The sequence below is a fragment of the Camelina sativa genome, chromosome 11 (genome assembly GCF_030686135.1).
Source record: "Camelina sativa cultivar CO46 ecotype springtype chromosome 11, ASM3068613v1".
In the NCBI taxonomy this organism is placed as follows: domain Eukaryota; kingdom Viridiplantae; phylum Streptophyta; class Magnoliopsida; order Brassicales; family Brassicaceae; genus Camelina; species Camelina sativa.
Genome location: NC_141890.1, coordinates 36259156 through 36278773, shown reverse-complemented (window position 1 = coordinate 36278773; position 19618 = coordinate 36259156). Strand labels below are relative to the sequence as shown.

Below are 19618 nucleotides of genomic sequence, written 5' to 3'. Positions count from 1 at the left end.
AGATTTTCAACAATATATATAGTTAATTTAAGTATATTACACATTGCTCCCGTAATCTCTTATTCTTATCATTCTTCTCTGCACTGTCTTTTTTACAGTGTCTTCCTTTCATTGTACTCCTCATATGTCACGAATGAGTTATTTGAAAGACGGCTAAATTGAAGACAAAAAATAATTCGTAAAACAGTGTAGATAGAGTTCACGACATAGAGAGTGAAAGTTAGACTTAAGGCAGGATGCTTACAGAAGAATCTCATCTTCAATAGTACCCCGATTTCCATGACCACTCCCTCACGTTGTTTATCACTTACTAACATCTTCAAATAACAAAAAAAAATCACAAAACATTAGAACAACCCAACTAAAATAGTGAACAAAACAAAAATAAAGCTTATCCGCGATATGTCCCACTACGACACTCGTAAGTCTTTTGTGGTCATTCAAAATCAGCTGATTCACCAGTGAAAAATCCACCACAGCGCCTCCTCCATGACCACCACCACCACGGTATCCACCAACATACCCACTTCGCCCTGCTTCATCAGCATATATATTTCCGGTTTAATGTTTGCAAACATTATATATATGGGAGATGTCGAGATGAAATGAGTGTGGATATTCCTAAATTTATGGCTGAATAAAATCTTTACAAAACTAATTAACGTAAAAACATTAGGATATGGAATATTCTCATTATTAGATCTTTATTCGAGATTGCAAATCACGATTAATAAAAAGATTTTTGTAAGCGATTAATATATCCTTTTATTAAAAAAATCTAGAAAATATTCCTATAAATGTGGTTTTTGTTATCATTATATATAAAATAATTAGTTACCATATTTATCAGATTTTAATTACTTCCGATTTAAATATATTCTAATCGGTAAATCAGTTTCATTAATTACGGTAAATCAGTTTCATTAATTAAATTTAAATTTTCTTAACTAAAATTAAATATCAATGGTATGAGATGTAAATATTTTTACTTTAACTTTCTTTGCCAAAACTGCCATCAAAATGTTAATATAGATTATTAAATAACACTCGATGATCACACAGAATTGGAGAAATCACATGGGCACATTAATTAGAAGATGCCACGTTTCTTCCATGCTTTGAAGACAAATCCTTAATAGTCAAAAAGTCAAAAACAATTCGACAAGGACTTGAGAAAAGAGTCCGAGATCAATCATCACCCTCAACAAGTTACAACAGATTCAATGGCTTCTTCGACTCCGACCCTTTTGGGTCCACCTTCCGTCGCCGGAAACACCCCGCTCGTCAAACCAGTCACCACCACTTCACCAGAAACCTCTGTTTCCGATGACCAAACTTTGATCTCCCAAACCGCCACACTAAACCTCCAAGAACCACCACCAATGGGTCTAACCGAGAACTTCTCGCCGACGTTTCTCTCTTCCGGCAACCCATGTCTCGATTTCTTCTTCCACATCGTCCCCGACACGCGTCCCGATGATCTGATCCAAAGGCTTGCGATTTCTTGGTCTCATGATCCTTTGACTACGTTGAAGCTCGTCTGCAATCTCAGAGGAGTTAGAGGAACTGGGAAATCAGATAGAGAAGGGTTTTACACAGCTGCATTTTGGCTTTACAAGAATCACCCAAAGACCCTAGCTTTGAATCTCCCTGCTCTTGTTGATTTTGGGTATTTCAAAGACTTGCCTGAGATTCTGTTTCGGATCTTGGAAGGTCAGCAGATTGAGAGAGGGAAGAGTCGGGTTTGGAGGAAGAAGATTCAGAGGAAGTTCAAAAGGGAAGAGTGAGAAAAGGTCTGAGCTTTCCGGTGAAATGGAAGATCGGATTCTGGAGAACGCGGAGGAGATTAGTGGTCCTGTTGATAAGATAAAGGCTAGGGCTTTACGGAAACAGAGAGAGTTCGAAAAGGCGAAGAAAGCTTTAGAGAGGTATAACTCTGATGCTAATTACAAATTACTCTTTGATAGAATTGCTGATTTGTTTGCTGGTTTGTTGAAATCGGATTTGAAGTGTTTGAGTTCGAATGAGCTTAATAAGATTAGTTTAGCTTCAAAATGGTGTCCTTCGGTTGATTCTTCGTATGATAAGACTACTTTGATATGTGAGGCAATTGCTAGAAGGTTGTTTTCTAGAGATGAGTATGAAGGGATCGAAGAAGCGCATTATGCTTATAGGATTAGGATCGGTTGAGGAAAGAGGTTCTGGTGCCGTTGCATAAAGCGCTTGAATTGCCTGAGTTGTCTATGAGTGCAAAGGAATGGAATTTGTTGAAGTACAATCGAGTTGCTTCTGTGGCTATGAAGAATTACAAGAAGCTCTTTGCGGAACATGATAGTGAGAGGTTTAGTAAGTTTTTGGAGGATGTGAAATCCGGGAATAAGAAGATTGCTGCTGGTGCGTTGCTTCCTCACGAGATAATAAACCAGCTGGAGTGTAATGATGAGAGTGATGTTGGCTCGGAAGTTGCAGAGCTTCAGTGGGCGAGAATGGTGGATGATCTTGCCAAGAAAGGGAACATGAAGAGTTCACTGGCGGTTTGTGATGTCTCGGGGAGCATGTCAGGTACACCTATGGAGGTTTGTGTGGCGCTTGGGCTACTGGTTTCAGAACTTAATGAAGAGCCATGGAAAGGGAAAGTTATTACCTTTAGCGAAAACCCGCAGCTTCATACTGTCACGGGTGCGAGTCTGATGGAAAAGACTGAGTTTGTTAGACAAATGGATTGGGGAATGAACACGGATTTCCAGAAGGTGTTTGATCGGATTCTGGAGGTTGTAGTCGAGAATAAACTAACCAATGACCAGATGGTCAAGCGGTTGTTTGTGTTCAGTGACATGGAGTTCGATGATGCAGTGTCAGACAGGTATTCGGAGGTGAATTACTCGTTGAGTGTGGAGGAACGGTTGAAGATATCGAAGCAACAGTCCAAGGAGAAATGGGAGACAGATTATGAGGTGGTTCAGAGGAAGTATAAGGAGAACGGTTTTCAGAATGTTCCAGAAATGGTATTCTGGAACTTGAGAGACTCGTCGGCTACACCCGTGGTGGCTAACCAGAAAGGAGTAGCTATGGTTAGCGGGTTTTCGAAGAATCTACTAACTCTGTTTCTTGAAGAAGGTGGGATCGTGAATCCTGAAGATGTCATGTGGTTAGCTATCAAAGGTGAGGAGTATAAGAAGCTGACTGTTTATGACTGAGAAACTCATACATAAGCAGATAAGCTTTATTGCGTAAACCCTAGCAATAGGGTATGAATGAATCTTGTTTTGACTTTTTGTTTTAACTATACGAAATCCTGTGAGGCATCGCTCTTTAGTAAACGAAGTAAGAAAAGAGCAAAAGCCTTGGAAAGATCTTGAATGTTGAACGTAAAACACGATGATATGATGTACGGGATTGGATTCAAGCCTCGAAAGCTAAACAAAACACACATAGGTAGTTTAACTGGATTGGATTCAAGCTTCCGTTCCATAAAGAGTATTTGACACATTACACACAAATTAATAAAAAAAACTAAACTCTACATGTATATATTTAATAAGTGATTTAATTTCAATAAACAGTAGCATTGAAAATGTATTATAGCACCTTTTGTAAAACAAAAATAAAACTTTAATGACTTTTTCTTTTGTGAGACAGAGAAAAAAAATTTGTATTTGGTCAGATTTGCTAATGTAACATTCAAATAAATTATTCAATGAACGGCTTCTACAATGGATAGAACAAATAGTTTATCAAGTTCACCATGTAACGCCTGAAAATATGAGAAATATCGGTGCAATAGTGAATATAAAATTATCTTGCAATAACCGATAGTTCTATTTCTAAAACATTAAATGACGTCAAATTTAAAGTTAGAATCATATAATTTATCCAAACTAACATACAAAAATGAAAACTAATTATCTTGTAATAGTGAATATAAAATTACTTACAAAACTTGTAAATTGATTCAATCTATTATTAGAGATATATAACTTTAAATAGTTTTGGATATCTACTCAGGTGTTTGGATATACTTGATCGGGTTTGGATACCCAATTCATTTAGTAAAAACATCCAATCAAATATTTTTAAGTTTGGGTTTGGGTTTGGATCGAGTATTTTAAATCGGATTCAAATTAGATTTTCGGATTCAGATATTTTGCCCAACCCTACTGTCAGAAATGTTGTTGGCTTTCCCGTCTGTGCGCATTCATCAATCTTCTGGGGAACAACCTTGGAAAGGCATATACATAATCCAATCTTACCTCCGCAAACATCAAGTCCACATCAAACTGCACTCTTGCGGCTCATATTTTTGTCATAGCCGCCACCTTTTGACCTTCTTGCGGAATAAGAGGATTGAGAGCTGTTCGCACCTTCTCAGCCAGGTTCACTCTGGCTATGACCAATGGAAGGATACTAGCTCTCCTCTCCATAGCTTATTAGTTATTTGGATTGTATTTGTATGAATAAAGGCTTACAATCATTTTAGTCATTATTCGATGTTCCCATTATTGACATATATTTGACAATAAGAATAGTTTGGTGTAATTGAGTTTTTTTTAATTATAAGAGTACGGTAGTTTGGTAACAATGCCACAATATGTATTAAGCATGTACAACACATTAATTTGATAACTACATTCATAGTTTTTATACCATTGTTCATGTAGCTAGCAATCTTTTAACTACCATTAGGAAAAAATATGAACAATGGTACAAAAACTATGAATGTAGCTATTGTACACTCAACTTAGCATGTGTGGCTATGCATTCTCCCATTGTTCATGTAGGTAGCAATCTTTTAACTACTATTAACTAGCTAAGAAGGGATATCATAATTTTTGAAACAATTTTATGATACAACTAGGATTTCACCCACGGTACACCGCGGAACTAAATTATAAATTATTGTATTTTAAATAATAAATTTTAATTTATTTAGTTTTCAAATTCTCAATTAATTAACTTTTGTCTAATTAATTTAGAATTTTGTTTAGAATTTTTTTTTTGAATATTAAGAACGTGTTATAGTATGTATAATATTTTGTAGTTCATATACTAAATAATTTATAAGTTAATTTTCAAAACTATGATTACAAATCTATAGTTTATATGAGATAAACTAATAGTTTTAGTGTTGGTTCTATAGTTCGAACCCGCCATGCTAAGCAGGTCACACAACATGTTCAAAGATTTTTAATCCGCAAAAACTCATCATATGAAACCCATGAAAGCAATGAAAGTAAAAATTAGTTTTAAATATGTTGACATCAATGCATTGAGATCAAAAATCTCGGCCACGGATCCTCCTCCAAGATCGAAAATCAATTCGTTTATTGATTAGGCCGATTGTTTAGGAAATTTGTGTATGGAGAAAATATTGTTTTGTAAAATTGGAAACTTAATACTTAATGTTAAAGAGAGTGGTTCCAATTGTTTTGGAAATTTATTTAGGATGAGAAATCTTGTTTTCAAAAATAGAAACTTAATATTAATTAATTAAATAAAAACAAATTAATAATTAATGTCAATGGCATGATTGTAAATATGTATGAACTTCAGGATTTATTTCATAAATATCTCCAAAAATTGATATATAGATAATATTAATAAAAACATTTTATGGAAATAAAATTATAATTAAAAAAAGAAATAGTTTTAAAAGTTGTATGATGTTAATATACGAATGCAAGAAATAACTGTTAAATTTTATTTATGATATTTGCATTCTAAGTAATAACCCATATACCTTTTTAAGATTTAATCTGACCATTTGTTTTTTTTCTCATCTATTTTCTATTAAATTATCCATATTATTCTTTATGGAGCATAATAAACAATACATGAAGGAACATAAACAAAGAAATAGAACTTAAAATTTCAATTGAAAGGAAGAGGTTGTTTAGCTAATCTGTCTACACCTTAATTGTTGCTATATGAAGATCATATTACTTCCGTCGTAAAAAAAATCATTACGAATACAATTCATCATCTCGACATTTATCAATTCATATCGACTTATTATCGTCTTCAAAAGTGACATTTGTCTCTTGGAGTAACATTATTTTGTTTTGTTAATACTATATGCATACTACTGTAACATCCATGTTCCAGGAATAGAGTTGGGATATGTTAAATAAACCAAATGAGTGAGTTTTAATTGATTTTGGTTTAATTAAATCCTAGTTTAATCTAATTAAACCAAAAACTCCTAATCTCTATCATAAAGTCACGCCTCTTCTTTATGTTTATGCTATTGTCGACATTGTTATGAGAGAGAGGGGGACAAAGGGAGAGAACTCTTGGTTATTTGGTGTAAAGGAGGAAGAGAAGGAGATCAAACTTTTTCTTTAGAGGAACTAGAGAAACAGAACTGTCAGGATTTGGGAGAAGGAGGATCCGATTACTCAAATCATTTCGAAAGGTATTGATTTTTGGTAGGGTTGTAGCTAAGAGATTTTCGTACACTCTTCTTTTTACAGAAGTGAATTTGAGTTAATATTCCAGGAGATATCGGCAGTTTCGTGGATTGAAACCAACAGGTGTTTCAGGATCGATTGCGGTTTCATATAAAATCTGATCTTTCTGATATTTTTTGGGACACTTCTGGACGTCTAGACCTTGCTTTCCACTGGAGGAATTGGAAAGTTAATGGGCCGTTTTGATTTCGTGGTTTCACTTGTGAGGTTGTTCTTTTCTGACTTTTCTCCCAGTTTATTTTCAATGTTTGTTTGTTGTTGTGATTGGTTGTAGGAGCGAGTTTGGTTGTTTTTGGATATTGGAGGGCTTCTCTTTTGATTGTATTTATTTTCGTGAATCACTTGTTAAGGTGAGTGCGTGACCATGAGCTTATCTAAGCGACTGGGTTGTATGACTTGTTTTGTGTGATGATGTGTAGGGGTGGTGAAAGTGTTATTGGTTGTTTTGTTTAATGGTTGGTTTGTTATATTTTATTTGTAGTTGTACTCTTGATTTGCTTATGTGTATAGCTCGTAGATGGGAGGATCGTCTCACTGGGTATTTCTGGTAATACTCACGCATCTTATTGTGTTTTTGGTGCAGGTACAGGCAAAATGTGACCGTGAGATCATGGCAATGAAGAGGAGGATGTTCAAGGAACTTAGTTGTTATGTTTTGTTTTCTGCTAGGTTGTGTTGATGTTAGAACCATGGTTTAAGTTGCTAGCATTTTGGTCTATGATTCTAGTAATTGTTGGTTTATTATTATTGGTATTTTTCACTGCTTATTTTGTGTTTTGGGTTTCTAGATATTTAAATAAATATTTTGAGTTATTTATTTATTATTTATTTTTATTATTATTTCTTATTAAAAAAACAGATCGGATCGTTTCAACCATCCTTGTATCCTTTCGAATCTCTAAATGTCGTAGTTATGTAACTTTCGTTGGTAGATGATCATATCAAAAATAACAAAAATAATATGTATATCATATGATCATATCAAATCTCTATATTAAATAAAATTAAAACATATTTTTAAAAAAATAACAAAACATAATTAGTACCAAATAATTCATAATTTTTTTGAAAACCAACATTGTTTTAAATAAAGAAAAAAATGTTTCGTACTCATAAGTAATTATTTTACCTAATTTCAAACTATTTTAAAATTATTTAATAATTAAAAATAGGTAATAATTTTAAATAATAAAAACTTATAGGTCATATTCTCGCGACAAGTAAGAAATGTACCGATTTATATTAATTTCTAATCTTAAGAATAGTAATTCACATATCACAACTGAAACAATAATTATTTTTTTCGCTATTTTTTTTTAATATATAAAAATATATAGGTATTACTTTACCGCTTTCTTTACTTATTAAAAACTTTTACTATTTTGTGTCACCAATAAAACTAGAAAAAAATACATGTAAGTAAATTCTATTTTCTTATTGATCATCACGATCTGAAACGTATCAGATCATATAAGGTGCATATAAGAGGATGCTCTTATATAATGACTATAATCTCATTACTTTCATATATATATTCTCAATAAATAATTACGACCATCAACCGATGGATGTTCATTCCAAATAGATTGTTGCTCGAATCATGATTATAATAAGATCATTGCACTAACTATTTGTAATCTTAATTTGTTACTTTCATAAGAAATGATAATGAATTATATCTCACTCACTTCTTCTTTGCCTTGTTAGTATTCTCTCCCTGCTCAAGGAGCTCCTCCAAAACACTATCGTCCAAATACTCAAATTCAAAAACTTGCCTAGAAGAAGAAGAAGAAGAAGAAGCGCCCGAGGCGGAGGAAGAGGAAGATCCAGCCATGGCAGAGAGAGAAGAGCCGCCACTTCCCATGTTATACTCATGAGGGAAGTTCAGAATCGCGGTTTGGCCTCTCATTGAGTAGGCCGCTTGGTCATATGCTCTAGCCGCTTCCTCTGCAGTATCGAATGTACCAAGCCATATACGTTCACCGTGCTTTCTTGAATCTCGTATCTCAGCCGCGTATTTTCCCCAAGGCCGTCTCCGAACTCCCCGAAACTTTCCATGCTCAGCTCCTCCGCCACCACGACCTCCTTGATCCATATGTTATAAGGATACAAAGATTGTACTATTTTAACCCGAGAAAGAAAAAAACAACAAAAGAAAGAAAAAGATTGTTCTTGCGGTTTGGGTTCTCTCGTAGACGTGTTTATGTTTTTCTGTTGCATGTGTTTGACGGGATTTGAATCTGTAAATTAATAGGCCGGGGGAAGAAAAATATGTGGGTCCTAATTCCTAATATTCGGCCCTCGACATATACATACTGAAAGAATATATAACTCCGTTGAGATTAACTATTTTCTTACGCAGTTGAAAATTCATCATTTTGAAATAGTATTCTAAAAGTTTTTTATAAATCTATTTAAATATGTATATCTAAGATGTTTACAGAAAAACCAAATTTGGTTTACTTTGTTTGTAATTATTTTACAAATTATATATATATAATTATTGTATTCGAACCAGACAAGTTTAATTAAGAGAATAACATAAGCTCGGGTTGGAATCACGGGAATGTCAGAAGCAAGAGTTCTAGAACCAGTACCTCTCGTTCTTTATTTGGTAAATGAATGAAAAAGAATTGTATAAACCCAAATGGAACTGATGTGTTTTGTTCAAAAATATTGATGTGTTTTGTTAAAACGTTTATTTTGTTGTTTATTTAAGAACGTTTCTAGGGGAAAAAATTATAATCTATCCTCAACTTATACATATGAAAAAGAAATATCTTTATTAAATTTCTAAATCATGATTTTTTTTTTCAACCAAACATTAATCTAGAAAATAACTTCAAGATTGGTTGCCCAAACCGGAGAATAAAAGTTTACAATTTTTATTTATTTATTTTTTCTCACTAAAATGAAAATTTCTTACAGGCTAAAATTTATGTTTCAGGTGAAAAGAGAAAACTACACAGGTGGTGGGCTCACAGCCACAGGCAATGCAATGTTGGCGAAAATACATATTTGACTTGATTGTACGCACGTGTGTTGACCAACCAAAATTATGGATTTTCATGTTTTTTCCCTTGGACCAGAATAATATTTTCCTATAAACGTGTTCCCCAATCCCCAAATCGAACTTTATAAACTCTGGTTGTGCATAACAAGTAAAACACATAATTAAACTTTAAAAGTAAACAAACACTAACATGTATGCACCTAATAAAAGAAAGAAACAAATGGACTCATTGTCTCATACTTTCCGAAAATGAAATAAATTTTTGCATTTTATTGGCTGCTACGGTGTCCGAGTCGTGGAGGAGGATGTCTTGTCCCGTACTCATGCAACATGTTTCTTTCCTTTTGTTTGGTCGATATTGCAGAGAAAAACAAATCTATGTGTTCCTTTCCTTTTCATTACAATACAAAATTACAAATATACGATGACTAGATTTTAATCCGTGGTACACCACACGCCTATATTTTATTTATCACTAAATTTATTTTAATTGATGTTGTATGTTGTAAAATTTTATTTTATGACAGTTTTATGAATTCAGGTTACACACTCTACCCTCTATTATATAGAATTCAGTTACTTTAATTATTTTTTGTTGTCAATAGATTTATGTTACTTTTATGGGTGTATATGCGGGTAAATATGTATATTGAATATTAAATATAAATTTGGTTAATATGTAGATTATTTTAAGATAAAAATAAGTATATTGTTTGTAAAGTGTGCCCAATTATACAAAGAGAGGGTGGAATGTAATAAAATTGAATGAAAGTAAAAACCAAACTTATTATATTCAAAAGGAAACACATATAAAATAGAAGGGAAACATATTTTTTAGTTAAAATCACTTAACTATCGTGTTCATTTGTTTACATGTTTCTTTTTTTAACCCGTGGTACATCGCGTACATATAATTTTTTATTATTATTTATATTTTATATTGTATTTGTTTGTTAAATATTGTATATTTTCCAAATAGAGGAATAACTAAATTTTCCGACCGTTTGGGCGACTAAATGTTTATATTAATTTTTTAACCCGTAATAAACTTCATGACCATTTGTTTGTTATATTTAGTTTGTTTTGTTTAGTGTTTGAGATTCTATAATAATTTTTAATTATTATAAAAAAAAAAGTAAAAGATTTAAATACATAGTAAGTCATCTATACGCTATGATTAAGTCACATTTTTCCTAATGATTTAATTATTTTACACAATATTAGTTAAATCAACTTAATTTTTCTATGTCAAATATCCTAATATTAATAGTGTTGACAAATAATAAAATGAAGATTTAACCCGTGTTAGCACAAATTTAATGATAATTTATTAATTCTAACATGTCCTTTTTATAAACCATCTACTATATAACCATATTATATAGTATTTTAATTTTTTGTAATTTCACATATTCGTAATATTTTAAAATTTCGTTAAGTTTATATATATTAATTATAATAGTAAAACAAATGTGAATTCTTACGTTAAGAATCAATGCTCACAGGTTTTAGAAAACAAAATAGGAATCAAATTGTTGTTTTCTTTGTTTGTGAAGGATTCTAGAATATCTTCAATACACAATAAAATGTGTGGTTAAATATATCATAATTTTTGTTTCCATATCGATTATGCTGTATTTTTGGTTGGAATGATATGTAAAATATTCAGAAAACAAAAATCGGAAGTAATGTTTTTTTTTGAAAATTTTTTAGGGATTAACTTTGTAAATAAGTTTTTAAATAAGTACAAATAAAAATGTATAACCCAAATCATACTTATAAATGTATATATAATTTGAGAGATTAATTTGAATTAAGTTGTATCATTTAAATTTGTTTGTTAAATATTTTTGAAGTACTTAATCCGCATGTACTTCAAAAATATTTGTTTGTTAAATAATTGGTTTCCTAAAATACTTAATCTGCACATACGCCCAAAATGTACTTCAAAAATATTAAATATTTGGAAATATTGGTTTTCTAATCATTCGAAAATTGGGTTCTCGTTTTTAGAAACTTTATTAATGTTAAAATAATTATGGGGATTGTAAACTTTTGTTATGGAAAATCAGTTGTATCATTTAAATTGAAAGATTATATCATCTATAAAGATGGTTTTGGATATTTTATGGGAATAAAACTTTAATGGGTAGAGTAGTTTTTGGAAAAAGCGAAATTTATAGATGTTGTCTAGATTTTATTGCAATAAACGTTACAAATTTTGGTCGATTTAAGAAGTTTTAGTAATTGAAGTTCTGTGCAATGTTATTTTTTGAAATTGTTTAGGGGTTAATATTGTAAAAAAAAAATTAAATAAGTAAAATTTTAAGGGCATAATACAAAATGTACTTTAAAAATGTTAATATAGATTATAAAAAAACAAGATTCGCTCATAAATCAAGATTAATAGCCAAAATTTATAAAAGGTAAGTTCCAAAAGAAATTGGTAAAATGATATTCACTACTGAAAACTATTTTTTTTTCTTTTAATTGAATGTAAAATTAATTGAAACCCAAAAACCTATTTTTACAGTGACCGCTGCGTTAAGTTGAGTGTTTCTGAGTAAATTACCGAATAAGAGAGCATAAATTACTACAACTCCTTAGGCTAAGTAGGTCTAGTGGTAAACCATAAGGAAAGCCCATCGTCGTAAGAGTAGTCTCTTTAATTAAGGATTGAGGTGAATATGTTGCGGATGTTTTTGTCGATGAGCTTAACAAGTCGAGAGAAAGGGATGAAGTTTTCACCTTACACCGCTTGTTGCGCTCTTGCCATATATGGTAAACAGTTGTTTGATAGGTATAACTGATGGTGAAGAGACGGTGTCTGTCCCAACTGTGATTATAAGTTACATTTTACAAATATATAATGATTATAAAATATTTTTTGCTCCGAAATCAAGATTAACAGCCAGAATTTATAAAAAGGTAAGTTCCTATGCTTTTTAATCCATGGATTGATTTGATTTCATATTGTTGTATTTTCTCTCGTATCAGGCTCGGTTTCGAAAAATATATCAAATTAAGTTCCCTTATTTTAGTTGGTTTATGATTGTTTGGGTTTTAACTTTTAAATAAAACTTTGCTGTCACTGTTTGGCTTAGTATAGATTTTAGTTAAAACAAGTCTTATATTATCAAAAAGAAAAAAAAAGGAGGCTTTTTTCTCTTTTAGTCACCGTATCGAATTCTTAAGTCATTGTACATGTAAATTTGCTCATATTGTTTGGCCCGAAATTCACCATATTAGCCTTTCTTTGCTTCACGGTGAAAAGCAGCTTAATGGTTCTTAATATGGTGTTAGTACACAAATAGTTTAAGTTGATTTTTGCCTTTTTTCCTACACAAATATACTTATAAAAATGATAAACCCTATAGAGATTTTTACATTGATACTTTAAACCAAAAAAAAATTACTTCAAAACTTTATTCTTATTTGTTTTTTTTTTGTCATCTGATTTTATATTAGAAACTGAACAGAAATTACATCTGTTAAAAAAAACTTTATTCTTATTAAAAGCAAATTAATAGCAAGGTAATCCAACTATTATGATTTTGATTACTAAGTTGTAAAATGGATACGCACATATACTAATGAACAAATGATTTTGATTTCCGTTTACATATACTAATTAACATATTATATATGTCAAAATTGGTATGAAGACTACTTCCAGTAATAAACACCAATGCAGTAGTTATGTATGAATTAAATCAAAGAAAATATTACACCAATATAAATTTTAAATTCAAATATAAATGTTTAGGAATTTCTACTGAAACTAATATTTATTTTCCAATTCATAAATCTAATTTAATTTGTTACCATCATATCACATAATACAGAATATACAGTTCTTAAGATTGACAAGAAAGAAAAATTTATATCATTATTCAAAAAAAAAAATAATAATAAATAAGTATTTTAATATTTTGATTATAAACATCAGTGAAGGCAAAGAATGATGGCTTAGCGACGGCTCGAGGTCCCGTCCATTGTCTAAAATTCTAAATTATAAAAGGGTCCGTCTACCTCTAAAAAACAATAATAATAAAGGAGTTATTTTTTAGTTATTGAAAAGGTAAAAGAAAGAGATCGAAGATGGCTTTTGTAAAATTTACCTTTTTATTTTTGTTTACATAAAAAAATTACAAAAATAGACAAGAAAAGTTTTTAAGAAACATTTAGAGGAGGTATTCAACTGATATTTTAAAAAATTCTAGAGTATTTTTAAAATAATTTGTTATTCAATTGATGATTTTCAAAAATCTTTTAAAATCCTATGTTATTCAATCAGTTATTTATAAAACTTACTGAAAATATACTGTTATTCAAAATATCACAACTTTTTAAAAGTGATATTTTGAATGATTCTACAAGACTTATTTTTTTGTTTTCTAGTTAAAAAAATACCATCTCAAAATCATACATTTTAAGGTAGAATTTTAAAAGATTTCATAAAAAAAAAGAAAAAAATTATACGACAGCTCTAAACCAAAAATTACCGACGATCACCGGCCACCTCACCTTCTCCACTGGTAAACCTGAAGCTTTTGTCTTTTCCTGTGAATCAGACCACCACCATCTCTGTTCGGCAAGCTCTCTCTCTTTTCCCTCTTAGTTGTCAATTTCTGGAATTAGTATTTTGTATCTTATCAATTTCTCAAATAAAAAATTAACTAAAAAATGAGTGAGGATGAATTTTCTGAGCAGATGAGCGAGGAGGGGATGTTCATTGCAGTCCGTGTGAAGTTGAGGTGCGGGGAATACATCTAGACACATGCTTGTCTTATTTTATTTTGTGATTAGCTTTGCATTTTTTTTGCTTCACGATTAAATATCAAAATAGCTTTACATATTTCTATGGACTAATTATTATATTCCTTTTGCAGGTGTTCAAATACAGCAAGCATTGCAGGGTTTGTGACAATATGTTAAAATCACCCAAACTTTAACAATCAAATCTCATAGAATTCATTTCATTTTCTTTTAAAAAAATATAAAAACGCTAAAACACAACCAAATCTCCTAAAACCTCACCTAAATTTTCCAAAGTCCTAAAATGTTAAAATCCTACTCAATCCTTTAAAATCTAAGTTAAATACCCCTCTTAATAAAAATAAATTGAATTGGATGTAAACTGACGTTATTATTATTTTGACATCACTTAACGTTAGTACTAGAGTAGTTGTACTTAACCAAATTATTTGATTATTCTAGCTATATAGTGAAATGACAGAATGCCGCTTCTCATGCATCATAAGGGGAGATGAATCTATAAAGCCAAAAGAACCACAAAAAAAAAAAGAACATCCATTTGTTAGGAAACTAATAATAAAAACATTATGTGGATGAGATTGAACAAGAATCAGAATCTCTTTTGGTGAGTGTGTGTGTGTGTGACTGTGAGTGCTATCTTGAGATTGGGGTCACCAACATACACTGCAACTCTTACATTCACGAACCAAACGAGAATCTAGCAAATGTATAGCCGACGTGGGCCATCGCATAGGAAAACTAGTGATGAATTTTGAACTAAAATCAACTAACTAAACCTTTCAATTTTTATTTTTATTCGTTTTTTTAACTAAAATTTCATACATGGTTGCCGCCTAAATACTTTAGAAATTTCTTCCGCTATACTAGAAATTTTTTATTGATCTAATGCATATTAAATGGTAAAGAGATATACACGATTTGAAGAATTTTCTTTAGCGCATTACAATGTATTATTTATCTCATTATAAGATCGTTAAGACTAGCATCACTTCGAGAGCCTTACTTTCTCATTATATTTTATCTTCTTTTTCACACAAAAAAAGTCAAACGTGAATTTCTGTTCTCTCTTTCATTAATGTCCTAATGATTGTTTTTGTTCACCTTATAGATCCTCTTCATATAGGAATTTTGTGCTCCCAACTTCCCTTTGCAAGCCCTAAGCGTTTGGATATCGGATTCGGTTCAAATTTTTCAGATTTCGGATTTTTTGGATATTGACTCTAACATCCATTCGGGTATTTAAAAAATTCGGATTGGTTTCGCACAGTTCGGGTAATTCGGATTTCGGACCGGTTCAGATATGATTGTCGATAACCAAAATTAATGAAATGTTAGTGGATAAGATTTTATTTGGATACTTTTAATCTTATTGTACGCAAATAACCATACTAACATAGTATTTTTTAAAAAAATATGTAAATGAAACAAATGACAAGGTTCTCATAGAACCATACAAATACATATAAGATATCCGACATATTTATCGGATTATCAAAATGTTTCTTATATGTTCGGTTATATTCGGATATCTATTGGATATCGGTTCGGATCGGATAATATCCTATATCCAAAATAATGATAGACAAGAACCGATCGGTTATTTTTTAATTTCGGTTTGGTTTTAATCCGCTTATTTCGGTTTGGATACGGTTTGGATTTTCGGATTCGGATTTTATGCCCAAGCCTATTCAAGACTAACAAATTTTACTATTGCATGAGAAAATAAAAGTAGTTAGGTTCACCCTAGGGGTGAACCTTTTTGACACTTCCTCATTTTCAACTAATCAGAATCTTTTATACATTATTAAAATTTTAAAAAATCAAAATTAAATTAAAAAGCAAAACAAATTAAGGAAATAAATTATGTATATTTTTAATTAAGGAAAGTTAAATATTGGCTTGATTTAGATTTTACAATTAGAAAGAAATTATGTGTCGATTTGGGTTTACAAATAATATGATTAGGGTGTAGCCAAAAAAAAATGTGATTAGGGTTTAGATTTCACAATTAAAACGAAATTATATGTCGGTTTGGGTTTACAAATAAAGTGTCTAGGATTTAAATTTTACCACTAAAACGAAATTATATGTCGGTTTGAGTTTACAAATGAAGTGGTTAGGGTTTAGATTTTACAATTAGAACGAAACTATTATTAATGTAGGTAGAGTTTATCTCTGTATTCTAGCACTGATAAGTATCTTTGGAATACGATCCTAACAAACTCTTGTATAAATATGTGCTCTTTGTTGTGAATAAGAATCATCAGTTATCACATTCTTCATGGTATCAGAGCAATGGATCCAAACCTAATTCTTTTTTTCAACGCCTCCTTCTTCTTCTTTCTCCTCCTTAAAGCAATCTCTTGTTCTTCTTTTTCTTTCTCTCATCTCTCTTCTCTTTCTCATCATGGCATCTAAAGCCTCCTCTACCTCCTCTGAATCAGCCCCTATTTTTTAACGTCGTTGAACCTCACAAAACGCTGATCTCTCTCAACATTAGCAACATCACTAAACTCACGCCCAACAACTTTCTAACTTGGCGTCTCCAGATCTTCTCTTTACTCGAAGCACATGAGCTTCACTGCTTTATTGTTGATGAAGACAACACACCATCAGAAACGGTCACCACTGCTACTGCTGCAACTCAGGTTAATCCTAACTTTTCTGCCTGGAAGCGTCAAGACAAGCTCCTCTTCAGTGCCTTGCTTGGATATCTTTCTCTTCCTGTCCAGTCCATTGTTACTCGCGCCAAAACCACTTGCAACATCTGGGAGATTCTCTCGAACACTTATGGGAGGTCCTCACGTGGTCACATCCGTCAAATCAGAGATCAACTCAAGGACAGTATCAAAGGTAACAAGTCCGTGAATGACTAGCGTGGTATTATTGACAAAACAGATCATATCGCATTTCTTGATGAACCTTTACCACATGAAGACATTCTTGACTACATCACTAGAGGCCTCAATGAAGACTACATAGCTATTGTGGAGATGGTTGAAGGACGTGACACACCAATTTCTATTGATGAGCTCCATGAAAAACTCATTGTGCGAGAAAACGCTTTGAAAGCTGTAGGAGAAACCAACAACATTTCTGTTCCTAACACAGCAAACACGACACACCTCTCTCGTGAGTCATATCATGGTGGTTCTCACTCCTTTCGTGGTGGCTTTCGTCCCTCGTGACCGTACCTTGGCCGGTGTCAAATATGTGGTGTTCAGGGCCATGGTGCTAAACGTTGTCCGCAATATCACCAGCCCTCACCACAGTTCTCTTACCCTGCTCATCAATTCAACTCTTTCCGCGGGTCTGCTCCTTCCTCGGCACCTCACCTGCCTCTTCCTGCTCCACAATGGCGTCCTCAGGCTCATCACACCACAAGTGGTTCCCAGCCTGACCTCACTCCTTGGCTTCTCGATAGCGCTGCATCTCATCACATTGCCAGCGACCTCAGCAATATCTCTCTACAAACACCATATAGTGGCAATGAAAACGTTATGATGGGTAATGGTGCAGGCCTGCCCATTACTCACACTAGTTTAGTCTCCTTTCCCTCTCATTTCACACCTATTCAACTGCAGAATGTTTTATGTGTTCCTGACATGAGGAAGAACCTCATTTCGGTTAACAAGTTATGTAAAACGAATAACATTATGGTCCAACTCTATCTGTATGATTTTCAGATGAAGGACCTTCACACGGGGACAACACTTCTCAAAGGCAAGGCCAATGAGGGAGTGTATGAGTGGCCGCTTTCTTCTTCAAAGCCTTTTGCTTCAGCTTTTTCTCCAATAAAGTCATCCCCTTCGGAATGGCATTCTCGCTTAGGACATCTAAACACTCAAACGCTTCGAACCATGAAAACTAAGTTTTCTTTACCAAGTTCTTCCCCTGTATCTTCTCTCTCATTTTGCAACTCATGTGCCATTAATAAGAGTCATAAGCTTCTGTTCTCTACTTCCACTCTTACTTCTACTCGTCCGTTAGAACTTCTTTTCTCTGATGTCTGGACATCTCCAGTCATGTCGGTTGATGGTTACAAGTATTATGTCATCTTTGTTGATCACTATACTCGTTATATATGGCTTTATCCTCTTAAAACAAAGCCCCAAGTTCCCCGAATCTTTCCCATTTTCAAATCTCTTGTAGAAAATCAGTTCAACAACAAAATAGGCTCATTATTCTCTGACAATGGATGCGAGTATCTTGCCTTAAGACAGTTTCTTGCTACTCACGGCATCTCGCATCTTACCAGCCCTCCGCACACACCTGAATACAATGGCATGGCTGAAAGGAAACACCATCACATTGTCGAGACAGGTCTCTTGCTCCTTACTCATGCTCAGATCCTGCATTCCTACTGGACATACTCTTTTGCAGCGGTGGTTTACTTGATCAATCGCCTCACCACTCCGAACTTAGCGGACAACACTCCTTATCAGCTCATGTTTCATGACACGCCAAATTACTCCAATCTGAGAACATTTGGGTGTCTTTGCTATCCGTGGATCAGGTCGTATGGCCAAAACAAGTTCACTCCAAGATCGAAACCGTGTGTCTTCATGGGGTACTCTCATACTCAGAGCACCTACATTTGTCTTGATATCGAGACTTCTCGTGTCTACATCTCTCGTCATGTTCACTTTGTTGAATCGGTCTTCTCTTTCTCTTGTTTATTAGCTCAAACACAGTCCATTTACACATACACTACTCCCTCCAACTCTGTCTCTGCTTCTCTTGTTCCCATCTTTCCTCAAACACTTGTATTGGCCACTCTCCCGTGTCTTACTCCTTCACCTGCACATGGTGCATCCTCTACGACGCAAGAGTCAGACTATAACGTTTCCTCTACAGCCGCTGTGTCAACCAATCCGACAGAGTCTGCTTCATCCTCAACTCAGGTGACTAATGTTCATCCTATGGTAACGCAGGGCAAGAACAACATCAAGAAACCAAGCACAAAGTATGGTCTTCATACGATTTTTCAAGAGGTGGAGCCTGAAATCTTACCACAAGCAGTAAATGATGAAACATGGAGGAGATCTATGGGCACTGAATATGATTTTTGTGGCCGAAACAAAACGTTTGATCTTGTTGATCGATCTCTTGCTACTAACATTTTGGTTCTAAATGGGTTTATAGGATCAAACGGAAACCTGATGGCTCGGTGGACAACTACAAATCTCGCCTTGTTGCGAAAGGATTTCACCAGCGTCCAGGAGTTGATTTTCATGAGACGTTTAGCCCGGTTATCAAGCATGCTACTATACGGCTTGTTCTAGGTACTGCTGTTGCCTCTGACTGGCCTCTACAACAGTTGGATGTGAACAATGCCTTTCTTCAAGGTCCGCTTGAA

The 19618-nt window shown here is 33.1% G+C and overlaps 2 pseudogenes; one reads left to right on the top strand and one right to left on the bottom strand.

Moving 5' to 3' along the window:
• Window positions 1–1087: 1087 nt before the first annotated feature.
• Window positions 1088–3406, top strand: LOC104725116 (uncharacterized; annotated as a pseudogene).
• A 4745-nt stretch (window positions 3407–8151) lies between these two features.
• LOC104725115 (ethylene-responsive transcription factor ERF096 pseudogene) lies at window positions 8152–8582 on the bottom strand (annotated as a pseudogene).
• Between the last annotated feature and the right edge of the window lie 11036 nt (window positions 8583–19618).